This window comes from Cherax quadricarinatus, chromosome 4 (genome assembly GCF_038502225.1).
Source record: "Cherax quadricarinatus isolate ZL_2023a chromosome 4, ASM3850222v1, whole genome shotgun sequence".
In the NCBI taxonomy this organism is placed as follows: Eukaryota; Metazoa; Arthropoda; class Malacostraca; order Decapoda; family Parastacidae; genus Cherax; species Cherax quadricarinatus.
In genome coordinates, this window is record NC_091295.1 from 30,286,617 (window position 1) to 30,308,440 (window position 21,824).

Consider the following 21,824-nt stretch of genomic DNA (forward strand, 5'->3'; position numbering starts at 1 on the left):
TTTGTTGTAACTTTTCTCTGAATGAATTGTGTGTTGTCCGCACCGAGAACACCTCTTTAACATGTTTGTTTAGCTCCCTTTTTCTCGTGAGTTTTATTCCTAAGTCTTATTACCTTCTGATGAGGCTAAGAAACGTTTCGAATTGCTATGGCTTTTGTTTCTCTGTCATTCTTAAATTGTCGCTCAGCTTCTCGACTTTCCTTATTCGTGTCTGACTCTTCTGATTACTTCTGTGTTTTCTACTATCCATTGTTTCCCACCCACCCACCCAACCACCCACCCACCCAACCACCCAACCACCCGCCCACCCAACCACCCAACCACCCGCCCACCCAACCACCCACCCACCCAACCACCCGCCCACCAAACCACCCGCCTACCTGGGAAAGTGAGAAAGGGAGTTCATCTGAGGGGACACAGGTGGACTTCTAGACACACATAAGAACATAAGAAAGAAGGAACACTGCAACAGGCCTACTGACCCATGCGGAGCAAATCCATGTTCCCCCCCGGATAAACCCAATGACCCCCCCCCCCGGATTAGCCCAATGACCCACCCAGTCTGGTCACCTCCACTCAAGGAAGGAGCACGGCGCCAGACCCAGCAGCACAAGCTAGGCAGGTCCAACTCACACCCACCCACACCCACTCATGTATTTATCTAACCTATTTTTAAAACTACACAACGTTTTAGCCTGAATAACTGTACTCGGGAGTTTGTTCCACTCATCCACAACTCTATTACCAAACCAGTGCTTTCCTATATCCTTCCTGAATCTGAATTTTTCCAACTTGAAACCATTGCTGCGAGTCCTGTCTTGGCTGGAAATTTTCAGCACGCTATTTACATCCCCTTTATTTATTCCTGTTTTCCATTTATACACCTCGATCATATCCCCCCTAATTCTACGCCGGAACTACGGAAAGCACCAAAACAACCGGGAGTGGGAAGTGTGGAAGGGATGACATCCGGGGGCCCACGGATGAAGACCTGGAAACATAAACCACCTCACTATGACCTCACATCACCATGATCCACACCGGCCCACACACAACACACACCCGCCCGCCCGCCCCCCACCCAACCACCCGCCCACGTGGGAAAGTGAGGGAGTTCATCTGAGGGGACACAGATGGACTTCTGGACGCACACAACTAGGGAAAGCACCAAAATCACCTAACTATGACCACCTATGACCTCACCTAAATATGACCACACCTCACTATGACCTCACCTCACTATGACCACACCTCGCCTAAATATGACCACCCCTCACCTCACCATCATCCACACCTGGGAGTTCATCTGAGGGGACACAGATGGACTTCTGGAGACACGGAACTAGGGAAAACACCATTCAGCTGGAAGTGGAAGTGACATCCGGGGGCCACAGATGGAGACCTGGAAACATAAACCGCAAGTGACTATGACCACACTGACTATGCCCACAGCTCACTAAGACCTCACCTAACTATGATCTCCTGTAACTATAACCTGGTCACAGACCGGGCCGCGGGGGCGTTGACCCCCGGAACTCTCTCCAGGTAAACTCCAGGTAAACACCTGACTAAGACCTCATCTAAGTATGATCACATTTCACTATGGCCTACTGTAAACATGATCACAAATTACCTCACTATGGCCTCACCTAACTATGGCCACAGTTCACTATGACCTCACTTATAACCACATCTACTACCACACAATACCTCACCATCATCCACACCTGGGACGCAGATGGACTTCTGGACACACAGAACTAGGGAAAACACCAAAACAACTGAAAGGGTTGACATCCAGGGGTCCACGGATGGAGACCTGGAAATATAAACCACAACTGACTATGACCACACCTCACTATGACCTCCTGTAATAAGACTTCAACTAAGTATGATCACACCTTACCTATTTATGACCATACCTGTCTATGACCTCACCTATGACCAAACCACACCTAACTATGACCTCGCCTAGTTATGACCACAGCTGACTATAAACACCCCTCAATATAACTTCATCTAACTATGACCTCACCTAACTATGACCAGACCTCACTATGACCTCACCTAACTATGACCAGACCTCACTATGACCTCACCTCACTATGATCTCACCTCAATATGACCACACCTCACCATGATCCACACCTGGGAGTTCATCTAGGGGACACAAATGGACTTCTGGACACACGGAACTAGGGAACGAACCAAAATAACCGGAAGTGGGAAGTGTGTAAGGGTTGACATCCGGAGGCCCACGGATGGAGACCTGGAAACATGAACCACATCTGACTATGACAACACCTAACTATGACCTCACCTAACTCTGACCGCGCCTAACAGTGACCACCCCTCACCTCATCTACGACAACACCTCACCATGATCCAGAAGTTCATCTGAAGGGACACAGATGGACTTCTGAAGACACGAAACTAGGGAAAGAACCAAAACAACTGGAAGTACACAAAGTATCATAGTCTGGTGTGGTCATAGTGCTCATAGGTGAGATCATCGTCGGGTATGGTCATAGATAGGTGAAGTCTTGTCAGGTGTGGTCATGGATAGGTGAAGTCTTAGTAAGGTGTGCTCATGGATAGGTGAAGGCTTAGTCAGGTGTGGTCAAAGGTGATGCTGACTGAAATTTATCTGTACAGAAGAAGAAGTAGAAGAACAAAAAGGAAGATCAAGAAAGGTATTGAGGGTGGAGTTCAATGAAGATGGTGAAAATAGAGGAAACATGATGAGGCAGAAACTCTCTGAAGGTTTGTAGACAAGAACTGTCCTGTATTTTCCATTACATTTCCACTTGAAGTTCACCTCACACCATCACTTGAACCTGTAGTTCACAATTGTAGTTTAACGTTCAACCATCACTTGAAGTTCACACATGTAGTTTACTATAAACCATCACGACCCCCGGAACTCTCTCCAGGTAAACTCCAGGTAAACTAGTACCCTCCATGTTGGCGCTAGCAAGGAGAGAAGCACTGGTCACTAGTACCCACACTATGGAACCAGCAGGGAGAGAAGCACTGGTCACTAGTGCTTCAAGGTGGGTGCCAACACAGCCAACACTGCTCTGTGGTAAAGTGGTCAACACAGCTGCCTTAGTGCAGCAGACTCGGGTTCGACTCCCGGTTAAGTCTTCGAATTTTTCTTTTTTTTATAGTGACTTAATTTTACAGTCCGAAGTGAAACCTTTAACACTGTCCACATAGTTTATTATTATTTTATTGGCAAGTATTAAAGTGGTAAGGGTCACAGTGCCTGGGACGATCCATTAAGGAAAACTTGTATCATGAATATCTTGTAATATACGTCTGTTCATTATTGTTTTTTGTTTTTTTCGCCGGTATTCTCCCGGCCTGGGTCTTTTCCAAGTAGTGGTGACCCGGCCTTGGCTCCCTATCTGGGGAGTATCTCGAGACCTAAGTCTCCCATGGGAGGAGGTACAAGTACCCCCTCATCTTTGGGACCAACTGTCCCTAGGCCTAGCCACAGTCCCCGCCCTCACGGGGCTCGTAGGGAGAAGCTAGGCCTCTGGTCTGCCATCTGCCCCGCCCCAAAGGGGCTCGTGGGGATGGCAGTCTCATGAGCTGCAGATAGTAGCAAGCTCAGGCCTCCTTCCCCTTCATTATTGGTGTTTTATCTTTGTTTACTGTTAGAACTTAGCATTTGTCTGTCTTTGAATCTTTGTAACTACACAGTGTTGTGTGGACCGTCTTTAATTAAAGGTAATTATTGATGTACTAATGAGTTGTACACCATGGTACTTGTACTAGTGAGTTGTACACCATGGTACTTGTACTAGTGAGTTGTACACCATGGTACTTGTACTAGTGAGTGATCGTAGGAGATTTTAACCACAAAGAAACAGACTGGAAGAATTGGGCCCCACATGAGGAACCAGAAAAGCTGAGAGCTAAGATGAAGATGCTCGAGGAAACATTTATGTCATTATGTTCAACACTGAATCTAATATTTACTAGACTTGCGCCTGATATAAATGTAATAGAATGAGAGAGTTTAGGGAGCTAGCGACTATGTAGTGATGAAATTCGAATTTCTTGTGGAAGTAAATACTGAGGGAAGAGAGGTGTGAGACAGAAGAGGAAACTTTGCATTCGGAGTGCCTAGTCGGAGTGCCTAGTTGAAGTGCCTAGTTGGAAAGTGCTGGATGGCAGAAGAGAGTTTCATACCCAGATGCTAATAATTATGTAATTGTACGAACAAATAAAACCTGTGGTTGAACCAAAGAAACAAAGAGTGAAAAACACGAAAGCGCATAAGCGGGAAAGAACTTTAGAAAACAATAGATAGAAAACACAGAAGTAATCAGAAGAGTCAGACACGAATATGGAAAGTCGAGAAGCTGAGCGACAATTTAAGAATGACAGAGAAACAAAAGCCATAGCAATTCGAAACTGTTTCTTAGCCTCATCAGAAGGTAATAAGACTTAGGAATAAAACTCACGAGAAAAAGGGAGCTAAACAAACATGTTAAAGAGGTGTTCTCGGTGCGGACAACACACAATTCATTCAGAGAAAAATTACAACAAAGGGTCTGGACACGTTACACACAACAAGAGAGGTGAATTTTTTTTTGAGAGAGTTGTATACATTAAAAGTGGACGTTTCAGTGTCTTGCATATAGGAAAATGACGAATTTCAACAAAAAAGAAAGCTAATAACTTTTTTGTAGAAGATTTCTTGGTGGGAAGACATATAAATCACACACGGACACACATCTATACACGATAAAACGTTCACACATACACTTATAAAGCTGCATTAGTGAAAACTAAACATAAATCAACTTGAACACTTAATGAAACATAAATAGAAGTCCCAGATTTTTACTGAGTAACCTCACCTTGGTGGCCATATTGGGAGGCAGCTTGGTCGTGTCTAGCTGGTCCACTGTTCTTGGCTGTCTTGGTGGGTGTAATCACAGGACGCAGTTTTCTGTGTGTCCCCTCCTGTAATTCCACCCACCTGGACAGTCTCGGCAGTAGACCAAATAGACAAGACCAAGTTACCATCCAACACACACACACACACACACACACACACATATATATACGAAACCACCCAACCACCCGCCCACCTGGGAAAGTGAGGAAAGGAGTTCATCTGAGGGGACACAGGTGGACTTCTGGACACATGGAACCAGGGAAAGCACCAAAACAACCGGAAGTGGGAAGTATGGAAGGGTTGACATCCGGGGGCCCACGGATGAAGACCTGTAAACATAAACCACACCTGACTATGACCACACACAACACAACACACACACACACACACACACACACACATAGTCCAAACCCGCACACCCACTCAACCACCCATCCACCTGGGAAAGTGAGGAAGGGAGTTCATCTGAGGAGACATAAATGGACTTCTGGACACACGGAACTAGGGAAAGCACCAAAATAACCGGAAGTGGGAAGTGTGGAATGGTTGACATCCGGAGGTCCACGGATGGAGACCTCATCGCTCATATGTAAGGGGTTGGAAAGGTGAGGCTGGGGTTGGTGTGTGTATTGTTGTAGAGTGAGGATTCAAGATTACAGTTGCAGGTGGGGGGAGAAGCTACTTGTGACCAGGTTAGTTTGATCAAGTGGTGTTTGCCCTGGGATTACTTCCCGATCCTCTGACCTTCCATCATTCTCTTTGAGTACATACATCATCACAGACAATTGTATTTTCCTCCAGATTGCGTTTTGTAATGTCATCAGCGTCCTTGTTGTCTTGCCACCTCTGGTGGCTTTTTCTTTTGCCTTTCCTAATTCCTCTGCTCCTGCTTTTTCTTTAATTATTATTTGCCTTTTTACCCTATCCCTCGTTTTCTCCAGAGCCTCCATGTACTTTTCCAGTTTTTGAGGTCTTTCCTCAAACATAATTGTCATTTTCGCCTGTTAAAATTGCTCTTATCTACTTTTTTTTTTTTTACATGATTCCACTTTTTTCCCCCTTCAAACCACCTTTCTCGAATACTCCTTTTTTGATGTACTACTTTCTTTTCTTGTAGATTCCACTCAGTCAGTTGTAGAATATTTTCCTGTAATTTCTGCCTCACCAGATGATGGAGAGACTGTTAGCTGCTGCATCTGACTGGTATTTCCTCACCAGTCAGTTTGCACAGGTTAGGATGTACTACCACAGAGTGGTGCAGCAACGTGTTAGTTAGATGTCAGTTGTTGATAAACACTTGCCCTTTCGTGTGTGTGTGTGTGTGTGTGTAATCACCTAATTGTGGTTGCAAGGGTCGAGTGTGTGTGTGCCCGTGTGTGTGTGTGTGTGTGTGTGTGTGTGTGTGTGTGTGTGTGTACTCACCTAGTTGTACTCACCTAGTTGAGGTTGCGGGGGTCGAGTCCGAGCTCCTGCCCCGCCTCTTCACTGATCGCTACTAGGTCACTCTCCCTGAGCCGTGAGCTTTATCATACCTCTGCTTAAAGCTATGTATGGATCCTGCCTCCACTACATCGCCTCCCAAACTATTCCACTTACTGACTACTCTGTGGCTGAAGAAATACTTCCTAACATCCCTGTGATTCATCTGTGTCTTCAGCTTCCAACTGTGTCCCATTGTTACTGTGTCCAATCTCTGGAACATCCTGTCTTTGTCCACCTTGTCAATTCCTCTCAGTATTTTGTATGTCGTTATCATGTCCCCCCTATCTCTCCTGTCCTCCAGTGTCGTCAGGTTGATTTCCCTTAACCTCTCCTCGTAGGACATACCTCTTAGCTCTGGGACTAGTCTTGTTGCAAACCTTTGTGTGTGTGTGTGTGTGTGTGTGTGTGTGTGTGTGTGTGTGTGTGTGTGTGTGTTTGTGTGTTTGTGTGTGTGTGTGTGTGTGTGTGTGTGTGTGTGTGTGTGTGTGTGTGTGTAGGAGGAGGGAGAGATTGCAGGTATTACTGCTCGGTCTGAAGACTGTGTGTGTGGACACGCATGTGCACTAGTGAAGTGAGGTAATGTACATTACTATTTACAAGAATTATTTGCATATTATTGAATATGTGTAAATAACTAAAGACACGAGGCGGGAAAGATGAAAGCCACGACTTTAGGAGACTCAGAGAAACACTTAGAAAGTCCGAAGCAAACTGTGCCACATCTCCTGCAGGAGCCCAGGGTAAGGAAAGTGCCAACCATGAGACGTCACTAAGCTTGGCCTTCCCATAATACAGCAGCAATAGGCACGACCTTACGCACATTGGTATTTGCTTCCAAGTTCCCATGGGTCCTTCAGTTGTTGTGTTGGCGCATCTGATTCCTTGGAAATTGTCGAAAACGCAACGATTGGAAGCGATTTTGATCTTGTGTTTATTCCGGCATTAGGAGTGGTTTCCCCTCGCTCCTCCAAAAGAAAATCCACCTAGGTGGAGCCATACTTTGGGATATATCATCGATTATGGCTTCCCGGAGAGTGAAATATGACATTTTTGAGGTACGTCGCGGAAGGTGGCAGTGTATGTGTCTCCGTACCGGGATGTGAGCCGTGTTGGCAGGTGATGGTAGGGTCGGGAATGCCGTGGCTCCTGGCAGGCTGGTAGCGGCTGTCTTCTGCGAAGGCTGGAGTCGCCCTGGGGCCACCGGATTGACACCTTATGCTAATAGCTCGAGTGTGTACTGAGCATTAATGATATTAGAAAATCGCGCAATCACTAAAATGGGGAATCGATCCACTGTTGCCGTCTTGGCGGGTTCATCAAAGTCGCGCTAAAGATGCTGCCAAGAGTAAATGATTTATGGCTCAGATATTGCTCTAAAAACTGCGATAAAAAAAATCTTTTATTTAGCCGATATCTCCGCTGACAGGGAAAGTTCCACCTAATTGCCAGAACTTTAAAACTTACTCTACATTAAAAAATATTAAGGAATTACATCCAGCACATCCAGATTCTCAGATAAAATTACTTCTAATTAAATCATATATCTTAAACAGGTATTTCGCAGCAATAAATTCGAAGATGTGTCAATTCTGTAGCCATTTTTCAGCCGTCGTACTTAGTAAAGTGGAAAGTTATTGATAATGCTCTCAACAGTTTTAAGGTTATTGACAATTAGGAGCTGATATAGGAACATGGTGATTCATAACGGACGGGAACGCTTGCCAAAAGCGATATTTTCCTGCCTAAACTCAACATTTTTTCCGCATTATGTTTTCTTTAGGTCAGTGTTATCTCCTCCCGTTTTTCCCCCTTAGCATGTTGTGTGTTTATAATACACAATATGCGGTTATGGCATTTTGAAAAATGTTTCGTCCACCAAGGCCACTATTTTTATTAACTGATAATGATCCAAGTCGGACCGAAATAACGTCATTATGTTTCAGTCTTCTGGTGGAGGAAAGGTCTTTTCAATAAAGTGCCCAGTACCTTTTATTGCCTTAATATTTTATCAATATATAATACTGATATATTTTATTGTTTATTATGCAATTAATTTACATAGGCGAAATTTTATTTTGCTGTTAGGTGAAAAAAAACTTTATCAATTAAAAATGTATCTGAATAGATCGAAATTTAGAACTTTTAAAAGAAATATATTAAGTTTTTGGATGACTACACCGGAAATAAATTGTCTTGGGGCCTACTTTATAAATTTTTGTTAGAAATCTCTGGTTCATTCCCGAGACTTTCGCTTGAGTGTATTGCTAGACTCCTTGACGGCCCTCGCTTCTACCACGACGGTCACTTGTCTTCTCCCACGACGGGAAAAGTAATTTTTAGGTGTTCAGTCCCTTTGTCTTGATTTATCTGAAGCAGATGCATGAGGATGGACCTTTAAGTAATGGTGCCAGAGGAGCAATGCAGGAGTTGGAGATGGCGTCACAGGTGGGCGGAACCCACTAGTGGAAACAAGCCAAGCCCATAGGTTGGGTCATCGATTAACAATAGAGTTGTAGAAGATATCCTCTGTTCTAAGATTCCATGGTGGTGCTGCTGCTGTGTTAAACATTAATGATAAACAGTTTTAAAAAGGTGATGAATAAAGAGCATGTGCAACACCTAGAAATATAAATTAACGAGACGTTTCGCCTGTGTAGCAGTCTTTCTCAGACTAATAGGTGGGCGACTTCTATACTGGAGATAGAGAAGTGGAGAGGTCATACCCTGTGGGGAATATTGTGAGAAGTACGTAAGTGACACGGCAAAGTCCCTCTAGTAAGGATTCGCCAACACAAATACGCTTGCAGCCATGACCACCAAACAACACCTGCGTACAACACACAAGCGGCGAGGAACATCTCGTGAGAGTTGAAAATGCGAAGTTAGTAATCCACGAAAATGATTTCAAACGAAAGAGATTTCAAACACCATCCCACAAAAGTCAGACAGCTTCAGTATCTTTAAGTATCTGGTAATTAAACTGTTGCCCACCTTGGACACAGCCATCACGTGACACCAACTCACTAACACTGTCACGTGACATACACTACTCTTCACGTGATCCCACAACTTGTAAATTGCTATTTTCAAGCTTCATGGCACTTCTCTCCGACTACTTTGTGATTCTTAGATGCCTCTGGTGAAGCCACTCATCGCTTCATCACAAACCGGACAGCAACATTCTCATGTGATTTACTAAGCTCAAGTAATACTCTGTACTTTCAGTATCTTCTCTTATTGATATTACCACAATCACATGCTGAAGGACTTTAAAGTTTTAATTACACACTGACAAGTATCTTCCACTATAGATGCTCAAGCCTGCCTCTCTTTCTCTGTCTGTCTGTCTGTCTCTCTTTCTCTGTCTCTCTGTCTGTCTCTCTTTCTCTGTCTGTCTGTCTGTCTGTCTCTCTCTCTCTCTCTCTCTCTCTCTCTCTCTCTCTCTCTCTCTCTCTCTCTCTCTCTCTCTCTCTCTCTCTCTTTTTACACAGGGTTTGACAAGGTTAAGGATCCCTAGCTTTATTGACAAGCTATTTACAGGTTAAGGATTCCTAACTTTATTGGTAAGCTAAGAGCTGTTACCTACATCAGCTCATTTGAAAGCATTTTTATTGTTATGAGACATACAAGTAGGGAACAGGATGAAGTTGGAGCCATCTGTGGGCCAGCATTTTCATTTGATCAACTGACTTTATCTCGTTGACATCATTATGCTTTACGAATGTGTTCCATACTCGAGTCATCCTGGGTATGTATGATCTCAGATGGAGTGATGTTCTGGAGAAGGGTACAGCCAGAGTGAAGTTGCTGCTTTCTGCCCGTCTTGTGGCATAAAAGCTTGTTTCACGCTGTCCTCGAAGTGGATCCAAGTGTGGTATTTTGACAATATTGGCCTTGTACATAACACTAAGGCCACCCACATCCCTCCTACGTTGAAGGCTCTGCTTAAATGACGGATCTATCCAGGATGGGTCCAGGCGAGAGATGAGACGTCTTGCTCTGTTCTCTGCTCTGTCAAGCAGTCGCAGATTAGAGGGGGGGGCAGGCAAACCAAGAAAGTGGAGCATACTCAAGGTGTGAGCGTACTTGCGCCTCGTACAGGATCTTGCAACCCCTACTGTCAAGCAGATGCGAGATACGGCGAAGTGCTGTAAGCTTCCTGGCTGCCTTGTTTGCAAGATTTACAACATGGTTCTTCATGGTTAGTTTGGAGTCAAATTTCACCCCAAGGATATCAACTTCTTCTCCAGGTGCCAACACCCTCCCATTCATCCTTACTACTGCACCAGCATAACCATCATGGTGCCTAGAGACGATCATCATTTGCGTTTTCTCAGGTGCAAATGTTACTTGCCATCTATTTCCCCAAGCTGATATAGCTCTCAGCTGGTGATTGATGTAGCTTAGAGCAGCTGACATTTCTTCTCTTGGATAAGTGAATGTCAGTGTACAGTCGTCTGCATATGCATGTGATTCTGGGATGAGATGAAGAAGGTCGTTGAAGTAGACATTCCATAACAATGGACCCAGCACGCTTCCTTGTGGAACACTTGCCCCAATAGGATGTCTTGCTGATTCCGTTCCATTGAGAACTACACTTAGAGATCTACCATGAAGATAATCACTGAGGAGACATAGCGTAGAGCCTGCAATTCCCAGTGCTTGAAGTTTTGCTAAGAGGCCCTGGTGCCACACCCGGTCGAAAGCGCCAGCAATGTCCAGTGCTACCACACAGCTGACTTTGGATTCATCCAGTGACTGGTGCCACTTAGTGGAGAGGTTTAACAACAGATCAGCAGCAGAGTAACCTTTCCTGAAGCCATATTGACGATCACAAAGTAGTGAGTGGTAGTCAAAAAACTCTGTCATTTGTCTTGAGATTATTGTCTCAAGGATCTTACCAGTGATTGACAGGAGTGACACTGGTCTGTAGTTGCTGATTTCTGCTCTGCTCTTCTTTTTGTGAACAGGGACTACATTTGCCTCTTTCCATAGAGAGGGCCATTTACACTGTACTAGGCAGTGCTGAAAGATGCGAGTTAGAGGTGCTGCTAGCTGGTCTGCACATCTTCTCAACAATCTTGGGCTCAACTTGTCTGGGCCCACAGCCTTTTCTCTCTCTCTCTCTCTCTCTCTCTCTCTCTCTCTCTCTCTCTCTCTCTCTCTCTCTCTCTCTCTCTCTCTCTCTCTCTCTCTCTCTCTCTCTCTGTCAATACTTCCTTTACACCTTCCTAAATAACAATCGTTTGGTGCAAATAATCGATGTGAAATTAATTGTGGTACATCTGAAAGGCGCCTTTCATAACCTGCACAACGCTCGCCAGTCAAACAGTGCACTGTCAAAATAAGGCTTGAGTACAAAACATTGCAGTATAATTACAGATTTTTTTGTTAGGAGAAATCCAAGAAAAGGGAGTGTCAAAGGAAATTGTAATGGCCTTGACAAAGGTAGGCGAGGGAGTGGTGAGGAGGTTGTTAAGAGGAGGAAAGTAATCAGGTGTGCAGGCGAGGCCATTATCGAGTAGTTAGTATTCCGGGGCAACCCAACGGCCGACACACACCCGCCTGGCTTCTAATTTGACCCATAAGTAGGCGCCATTTCCCTTCCCTGTGATTGGGGTTCATTTCCAGTCTTTACAAAAGGCTATACAAGGCTGGATATAAATGGAATTTGTTTTACAGTTTCACATGCAAGGAATTTTCACTACGACCCGCCATTATCCCCAGGCAGCATAGTTGCCTTGATAATATTTAGATAATCCTTTTTAATCACACTCTCCGTTTTCTGTTGCAGGTGCGATGGTTATTCCATATAAGGTACGTAATGTTGAGGTTAATATTAATTTCTAATGGCTTAATTGTTATTGTTCTTGAACACATTATAGGCTCAGAATAATGTATTTCGTTGTGTTTTGTGCCGCATTTGCCTCTTTTGCCTCTTTTGCCTCTTAACAACAACACTAACATGCTGCAATGAGTAAGCTAAAACACCAACAGCTACTGGGTTAAGTATGATTCATTAGGAAACAGGAGAAGGATTTCCTGACGCGGGTTTTAGTCACATGATGACCCGCCACTGGAACTGTAGTCATTTAATAGAGGCTTTCTGCTGATTTACCCAGCCACCCTTTCTAAAATCGACATAAGCTGAAGAGGACAGTAACTTGTAACAACTAGTGTACAGTACACTGGGTAAGTAGATGGAGATTTATATATAATCACTGCTAGACTCACGTATGTTATTGTTGGAAGGTAGATAATTATTAGAGAAAATTATTATTATATCAATAATTATTAATCTTCTCTTTTTTACACACATTTTTTTACTCTTTAGTTATTATAACTGCTCTTATTACAGTGGAATCAGCTCTCCTGAGCTCCACATATTGTGCAGTAATGACTAAAGCTCACCTGAGAATTTATTTCACATACTTCATAAAGGGATGTTGATAAAAATGACTCAGAAGTGGTAAGCGTCCCTTGTAAACACTACACTCGCAAAACTGAAAGCTCTTTCAATCGCTTTTCCTTCCCTTTTGCAAGACGACGATCACCTAATTTGTTCACGTAATAATGACACACTTCGTAATAACTGTGAAGACGAATGAATAAATAACATTGCTGCAAATAAACATATGAATGAGAAGTTTTATCAATCAACAGTTCTGTAAATTGTGAGCAACAGTACGGAGAGTCTCCACCGCCACCATCAACAGTACGGAGAGTCTCCACCGCCACCATCAACAGTACGGAGAGTGGGGAGAGTCTCCACCGCCACCATCAACAGTACGGAGAGTGGGGAGAGTCTCCACCACCACCATCAACAGTACGGAGAGTGGGGAGAGTCTCCACCGCCACCATCAACAGTACAGAGAGTGGGGAGAGTCTCCACCACCACCATCAACAGTACGGAGAGTGGGGAGAGTCTCCACCACCACCATCAACAGTACGGAGAGTGGGGAGAGTCTCCACCGCCACCATCAACAGTACGGAGAGTGGGGAGAGTCTCCACCGCCACCATCAACAGTACGGAGAGTGGGGAGAGTCTCCACCGCCACCATCAACAGTACGGAGAGTGGGGAGAGTCTCCACCGCCACCATCAACAGTACGGAGAGTGGGGAGAGTCTTCACCGCCACCATCAACAGTACGGAGAGTGGGGAGAGTCTCCACCGCCACCATCAACAGTACGGAGAGTGGGGAGAGTCTCCACCACCACCATCAACAGTACGGAGAATGGGGAGAGTCTTCACCGCCACCATCAACAGTACGGAGAGTGGGGAGAGTCTCCACCGCCACCATCAACAGTACGGAGAGTGGGGAGAGTCTCCACCACCACCATCAACAGTACGGAGAATGGGGAGAGTCTTCACCGCCACCATCAACAGTACGGAGAGTGGGGAGAGTCTCCACCGCCACCATCAACAGTACGGAGAGTGGGGAGAGTCTCCACCACCACCATCAACAGTACGGAGAGTGGGGAGAGTCTCCACCACCACCATCAACAGTACGGAGAGTGGGGAGAGTCTCCACCACCACCATCAACAGTACGGAGAGTGGGGAGAGTCTCCACCGCCACCATCAACAGTACGGAGAGTGGGGAGAGTCTCCACCACCACCATCAACAGTACGGAGAGTGGGGAGAGTCTCCACCACCACCATCAACAGTACGGAGAGTGGGGAGAGTCTCCACCGCCACCATCAACAGTACGGAGAGTGGGGAGAGTCTCCACCACCACCATCAACAGTACGGAGAGTGGGGAGAGTCTCCACCGCCACCATCAACAGTACGGAGAGTGGGGAGAGTCTCCACCACCACCATCAACAGTACGGAGAGTGGGGAGAGTCTCCACCGCCACCATCAACAGTACGGAGAGTGGGGAGAGTCTCCACCACCACCATCAACAGTACGGAGAGTGGGGAGAGTCTCCACCACCACCATCAACAGTACGGAGAGTGGGGAGAGTCTCCACCGCCACCATTAACAGTACGGAGAGTGGGGAGAGTCTCCACCGCCACCATCAACAGTACGGAGAGTGGGGAGAGTCTCCACCGCCACCATCAACAGTACGGAGAGTGGGGAGAGTCTCCACCACCACCATCAACAGTACGGAGAGTGGGGAGAGTCTCCACCGCCACCATCAACAGTACGGAGAGTGGGGAGAGTCTCCACCGCCACCATCAACAGTACGGAGAGTGGGGAGAGTCTCCACCGCCACCATCAACAGTACGGAGAGTGGGGAGAGTCTCCACCACCACCATCAACAGTACGGAGAGTGGGGAGAGTCTCCACCACCACCATCAACAGTACGGAGAGTGGGGAGAGTCTCCACCGCCACCATCAACAGTACTGAGAGTCTCCACCGCCACCATTAACAGTACTGAGAGTCTCCACCGCCACCATTAACAGTACTGAGAGTCTCCACCGCCACCATTAACAGTACGGAGAGTCTCCACCGCCACCATCAACAGTACGGAGAGTCTCCACCGCCACCATCAACAGTACGGAGAGTCTCCACCACCACCATCAACAGTACGGAGAGTCTCCACCGCCACCATCAACAGTACGGAGAGTCTCCACCGCCACCATCAACAGTACGGAGAGTCTCCACCGCCACCATCAACAGTACGGAGAGTGGGGAGAGTCTCCACCGCCACCATCAACAGTACGGAGAGTCTCCACCGCCACCATCAACAGTACGGAGAGTCTCCACCGCCACCATCAACAGTACGGAGAGTCTCCACCGCCACCATCAACAGTACGGAGAGTGGGGAGAGTCTCCACCACCATCAACAATACGGAGAGTGGGGAGAGTCTCCACCACCACCATCAACAGTACGGAGAGTGGGGAGAGTCTCCACCGCCACCATCAACAGTACGGAGAGTCTCCACCGCCACCATCAACAGTACGGAGAGTCTCCACCGCCACCATCAACAGTACGGAGAGTCTCCACCGCCACCATCAACAGTACGGAGAGTCTCCACCGCCACCATTAACAGTACGGAGAGTCTCCACCGCCACCATCAACAGTACGGAGAGTGGGGAGAGTCTCCACCGCCACCATCAACAGTACGGAGAGTGGGGAGAGTCTCCACCGCCACCATTAACAGTACGGAGAGTGGGGAGAGTCTCCACCACCACCATCAACAGTACGGAGAGTGGGGAGAGTCTCCACCACCACCATCAACAGTACGGAGAGTGGGGAGAGTCTCCACCACCACCATCAACAGTACGGAGAGTGGGGAGAGTCTCCACCGCCACCATCAACAGTACGGAGAGTGGGGAGAGTCTCCACCGCCACCATTAACAGTACGGAGAGTGGGGAGAGTCTCCACCGCCACCATTAACAGTACGGAGAGTGGGGAGAGTCTCCACCGCTACCATCAACAGTACGGAGAGTGGGGAGAGTCTCCACCACCACCATCAACAGTACGGAGAGTGGGGAGAGTCTCCACCACCACCATCAACAGTACGGAGAGTGGGGAGAGTCTCCACCGCCACCATCAACAGTACGGAGAGTGGGGAGAGTCTCCACCGCCACCATCAACAGTACGGAGAGTGGGGAGAGTCTCCACCGCCACCATTAACAGTACGGAGAGTGGGGAGAGTCTCCACCGCCACCATCAACAGTACGGAGAGTGGGGAGAGTCTCCACCGCCACCATTAACAGTACGGAGAGTGGGGAGAGTCTCCACCGCCACCATCAACAGTACGGAGAGTGGGGAGAGTCTCCACCGCCACCATCAACAGTACGGAGAGTGGGGAGAGTCTCCACCACCACCATCAACAGTACGGAGAGTGGGGAGAATCTCCACCGCCACCATTAACAGTACGGAGAGTGGGGAGAGTCTCCACCACCACCATCAACAGTACGGAGAGTGGGGAGAGTCTCCACCGCCACCATCAACAGTACGGAGAGTGGGGAGAGTCTCCACCACCACCATCAACAGTACGGAGAGTGGGGAGAGTCTCCACCCCCACCATCAACAGTACGGAGAGTGGGGAGAGTCTCCACCGCCACCATCAACAGTACGGAGAGTGGGGAGAGTCTCCACCGCCACCATCAACAGTACGGAGAGTGGGGAGAGTCTCCACCGCCACCATTAACAGTACGGAGAGTGGGGAGAGTCTCCACCGCCACCATCAACAGTACAGAGAGTGGGGAGAGTCTCCACCACCACCATCAACAGTACGGAGAGTGGGGAGAGTCTCCACCGCCACCATCAACAGTACGGAGAGTGGGGAGAGTCTCCACCACCACCATCAACAGTACGGAGAGTGGGGAGAGTCTCCACCACCACCATCAACAGTACGGAGAGTGGGGAGAGTCTCCACCGCCACCATCAACAGTACGGAGAGTGGGGAGAGTCTCCACCACCACCATCAACAGTACGGAGAGTGGGGAGAGTCTCCACCACCACCATCAACAGTACGGAGAGTGGGGAGAGTCTCCACCACCACCATCAACAGTACGGAGAGTGGGGAGAGTCTCCACCGCCACCATCAACAGTACGGAGAGTGGGGAGAGTCTCCACCGCCACCATCAACAGTACGGAGAGTGGGGAGAGTCTCCACCGCCACCATCAACAGTACGGAGAGTGGGGAGAGTCTCCACCACCATCAACAGTACAGAGAGAGGGGAGTCTCCACCACCATCAACAGTACGGAGAGTGGGTAGTGTCTCCACCACCATCAACAATACGGAGAGTGGGGAGTCTCCACCACCACCATCCACTTCACCCTCAGTGCTCAAGGATTCCAAGGAAATGTCAAACAAGAAGAAGTGCAAAACCACGAGGGACGAGCTTACCAGGAAGATCATTGTACGTACAGCAAGTGGAAGTGTGCCGTAACTCAGACTTAGGGTCGAGACTCTGAGCTGAAAATGTGATAAACCCGGCGACTGCGGAGCCTTGTTGTTGCTATGACAAGGAGCAAGCATGCAAACGCAGAGCGATGAGTCTCTGGCAGGATTCAGGGGTGGTTGCTCTAGCCCTTGATCCCTGATTCTTCCAGTCTAGCTGTCGATGCTGATTCTGAAATATGACTCCTAACACCTTCACGGAGCACTGCATATGTATTTATCTAGAGTGGCCCTACTCTCTCATGGATCACTCTTGTGTTGGAATCCAGTATTATGTCCATATGTGTTTTTTTTTTTTTTGGCGGGGTACTTTTAATATTACTGATTTGATGTGCCTTATAACTAATGTAGGATTTGTCAGCCATATTTGACTGTATTTAGTGATTTACCGAGTGTAGTGATGAGTGGTTTTTGACTTTGGTTGATTAGTTATTTTTAGCGAAGAAGTGCACGTGCAAATATGAAATGGTATATTGCATAGAACATTGAATAACCTTTTAATCACAGTGCTCTTGTAAATTTAAAACTTTCTAACACATTTAATATGCGAAAGACATCGGATATAAGATTTTCTTTTTCATGTCAGTAACAAATATTGATGTATTTTTTGACCGAAGGCAAAAACAAACATATCAGCGTCTTCTAACTGGTTATGTCTGTAATCAGTTGTGTACATCACAGCGTGCTAGCCCTTTTAAAATCCGTTGGTCGTAATAAGCTGTCAGAAGTATAGTGATGAAACTAGAGCCCTGAGTTGGTGTTGAAGGCCGTCACTGTTCAGTCGCCCAAAGAAATGACTGATGATTTGCCGATGGCCACAAGATGGTCTCAGTAGAGGTCTTTATCCCAGCTCAGACCTCCGACTCTGTTCTCTCGCCCCGCGTACCTATTAATCTTCAAACAGTGTTACATTTCAACCTTTCACGTACGGCCGGGCGGGACAAAGAGCTCCAAGCCGTGAAAGAAAGGGGTTGTGTTGTGCTCCCCGGTAACCAGATGAAAGGAACCTACAGTTTTCTTTCATTCGCTTCAAAGTAAAGGGGGTGGGGGGATCGGTTAAAGAAAACGGACTGACAAAGATACAGAAAATGGAAACACAGAGACGACGTTCAAGCATTTCTCAACAGACGTCGAGTGTAAGGTTCCTCGTGAAAAGTTTTCAGGGAATATAATGGAACACTGTTTTTTTTTAATCTTTTCCTGTGGTACTTGATCATAGCACAAGTGTATGTGTTTTCTTAAAACAAAAAAGTGTAAAATATTTATTTATCCCTCTCTTTTTCTGCACTAAGCACAATAGATAAAAAAAAGTACTATTACTACCTTAAAACATCTATTACACACTTCTGTTTCGTATGCATTGGATAATAGGCCTCGTATAGATATATCTGGAAGAAAGATTTGTAAGTTTAAAAATATATTCACTGCATGTGAAAAAATCTCTTAATTTCTTTAAGTAGTGATGAATATAAAGTATCCTTAGCAAACAAAATATAACAGTTTATGGGTGTATAATAAATATATATATATATATATATATATATATATATATATATATATATATATATATATATATATATATATATATATATATATATATATATATGCAAAACAACCACTCTGAAAGAATAGAGAAATTCCAAGCGCTTTCGTGACTACTCACATTATCAAGGAACTATGATAGTTCCTTGATAATGTGAGTAGTCACGAAAGCGCTTGGAATTTCTCTATTCTTTCAGAGTGGTTGTTTTGCATATTCTGAAATCACCTGTTTACTGTGATCTTATTGCATATATATATATATATATATGTGTGTGTATATATGTGTATATATATATATATATATATATATATATATATATATATATATATATATATATATTATACCTTGTGCAATGTAGCCACAATGTAGCATTCGTGATTTCTCACATTATCCTTGATTATGAGAGATATCACGAAAGCGCTTGGAATACTACTACTATTGTTTGCTGTGGTTATATTGATTATAATGTTACTTGTCTCTTGTGATAGTATTGCATCTATACATTGTATATATGTTAAGATTTTCTTGGGGAAGATTAGCTTAATGCGGGTCTCGGGATTCAGGTGGCGAGAGGTGACGCACCTTGAGTATGATGTAGGAAGTACTGATGGAGGAAATATTGCAGCAGACCAAGATGGAGGCGACTTGATGGAGGTGTTGGAGGTGGAGGTTATACAACAGGGCGAGTCGAAAATCTCCATATATAGGAGGCATGACAAGGACCTGCCTTGTATGGGCCAGTAGGCCTTCTGCAGTGTTCCTCCATTATGTTCTTATGTAAATAGTCACAAAATACACTGTGTGAGCACCGCTGACCCCTATGTATGGAGACTTCTGACTCGCCTTAGCTAAGTTGATGTTGACATGTTAGACGAAACTAGTGGAATACAAGGAGGTATTGGATGCTAAGCTGAAGCTGAAGGAATGGACGAAATTAGTGGAGAAGTAGATGGAGCTGATGGAGTAGGTGGAGATAATGGAAGGTAAGTTAAGCTGATGGAGTGGATGAAACTAATGTAGTAGATGGAACTAGTGTAAGGCTAGACGGAGCTGGTGGATGAATAGATGGAGTTGGTGGAAAAGTAGATGGGACTGATGAAGGAATGGATGGAGCTGGTGGAGGAATTGGAGCTGGTGGATGAATAGATGGAGTTGGTGGAGTAGATGGAGCTCGTAGAGGAGTTGGAGTTGGTGGAGGAGTAGATGGAATTGGTGGAGTAAATGAGAAAGAGGAAGGCGACAGAGGTAAAGGTTAGAGGAGGAGGAGGAGGAGAAACAGGAGAAGAAAAGGAGGAGAGGGAGTAGTAGTAGTAGGAGAAGGAGGAGGAGGAGAAGGAGGAGAAAGAGAAAGATGAGGAGACTGCGTGCGTGAAGGGGAAAGAATAGTAGTCCAGGTTGGAGAGAGGAGAGGGCGAAACAGGTCTGGATTAACGGGGTGAGACGTCACCTTTTCCTCCCCATTATGTTTACTGGGCGAGCAACACATGAATGGGGGATCGGTTAGCGGCAGGTAGTTAACACAATTAATGAATGGCTGGGCCCTTTCTTGGGCTCCTTTCTGTCCCCTTTCTCGTAGGTAAGTGACGGCAGCCCCTTGACTCCTCCAGCGTCTTGCCACGTAAAGGTTTTCTCTGTCACATTGCTCCGTCTGGTGTGTGTGAGAACGGGGTGGGAGAGAGGTCAGCAGCGGAGGGGGTACTGGTAACGCTGTTGTAGAGTGAACGCAGGTGTCGTGGGTCTGGTAACGCTGTGGAAGGATGAATACAGGTGTCGAATTGGAGCTGTGGGTATTGTTAAAGGAGAATTTACTCCTGCTCTCGGAGAGAGAGAGAGAGAGAGAGAGAGAGAGAGAGAGAGAGGGATTGTCAGTGAACCGTTACAAGAGATTTAAGACATCATCCTTCCCAATGGAGGAAATATAAATACCATGTAAAATATGTTTTGAAAATAAAAGTTGTGTGTGTATAACCAAATTTGTCTACCAGTTCTTCAATCTGCTTGCTGGTCCATCTTATAATTTATATTAGTAAAACTTTCCCAACTAAACTGGAATAAAAAAAATATGTCTTAAAGTATGAACAGGTATTTAATCTTTTGGGTGTAATTCCATAGACGTATGAACAGATAAATGTTGTTCGGTTAGACTGTGTTTGGCCAGGCTGTTTTTTTGTTAGATTGTGCTTGTAGTTAGGTTGTGTTTGTGCTTGTGGTTAAGTTAGTCATTCTTAGTGATACACAATATAAACCAGCCGGGATGACAAGCAGAATTGCCAGAATTGTGCCACAAGAGGCATCGAAGATTTCTGGGTACATCACCGGGTCGTATCAAGGCTCTTCTTGGTGTCATTGACTTCTTAATGACATACCTCGTAACTGGTATAGTTCATTCCATGTAGACACTGTCAGCTAGCTACCAACTTGCAGCAAATAACTTGTACTCAGGAGAAAGAGGTTCAGTGATACGGAGAGCTATTGTACGTTGAATTGTGTGTCAGTTGAAAAGATATGAACTTTTAAAAAAGTTTCTGAAGTGGAAGGCACTTACGGCTGTGGAGGAAGATAATTTCCTCTCCATACCTTCTCATGAGGCTGCGCCCACTAGATTGTTGGTGCCTCAGGAACAGATCTTTGTCCTAGAGTTAAACCCTCCCACTGACGTGAACCTTGGGTTGAACACTCTAGTTTAATTGCTAGGCTGTTAAGGTGAAACTTCATTTATCAGTAAATAACAGTAAAGCTGTAGATATTCACCAAGTCTACCTGGAAGTTAGTAGGATCCATTGTAAAAATAGTTGAAGATTTTATTTACCATGAAATATCCACACTGTACTATGATACATTTTGCTTCTTTGTAAGCATCAATGGCTTCTTTTTTTCCTTCCACACACAAATGTAAATGCAAAAATAAATTTATGTAATTACGTGCATTTTTCGAGTTTTCTTTAGAACGGAATATTTGAGACACTTGTGGTGTTCATTTCGTATGTCAGTCATTAATGTTCCACTTGAAGGTCATGCG

General features: G+C 45.7%; 1 long non-coding RNA gene across 1 annotated transcript in view; it reads left to right on the top strand.

Annotated features, from left to right (window-relative positions):
* LOC138854555 (uncharacterized) overlaps nucleotides 1-21,824 on the top strand; it is a 517,178-nt gene that overhangs the window by 486,526 nt on the left and 8,828 nt on the right. Inside the window, exon 3 of the long non-coding RNA XR_011393750.1 lies at nucleotides 12,192-12,214. This is a non-coding gene — a long non-coding RNA (uncharacterized lncRNA). The remainder of the gene's footprint in view (nucleotides 1-12,191; nucleotides 12,215-21,824) is intronic.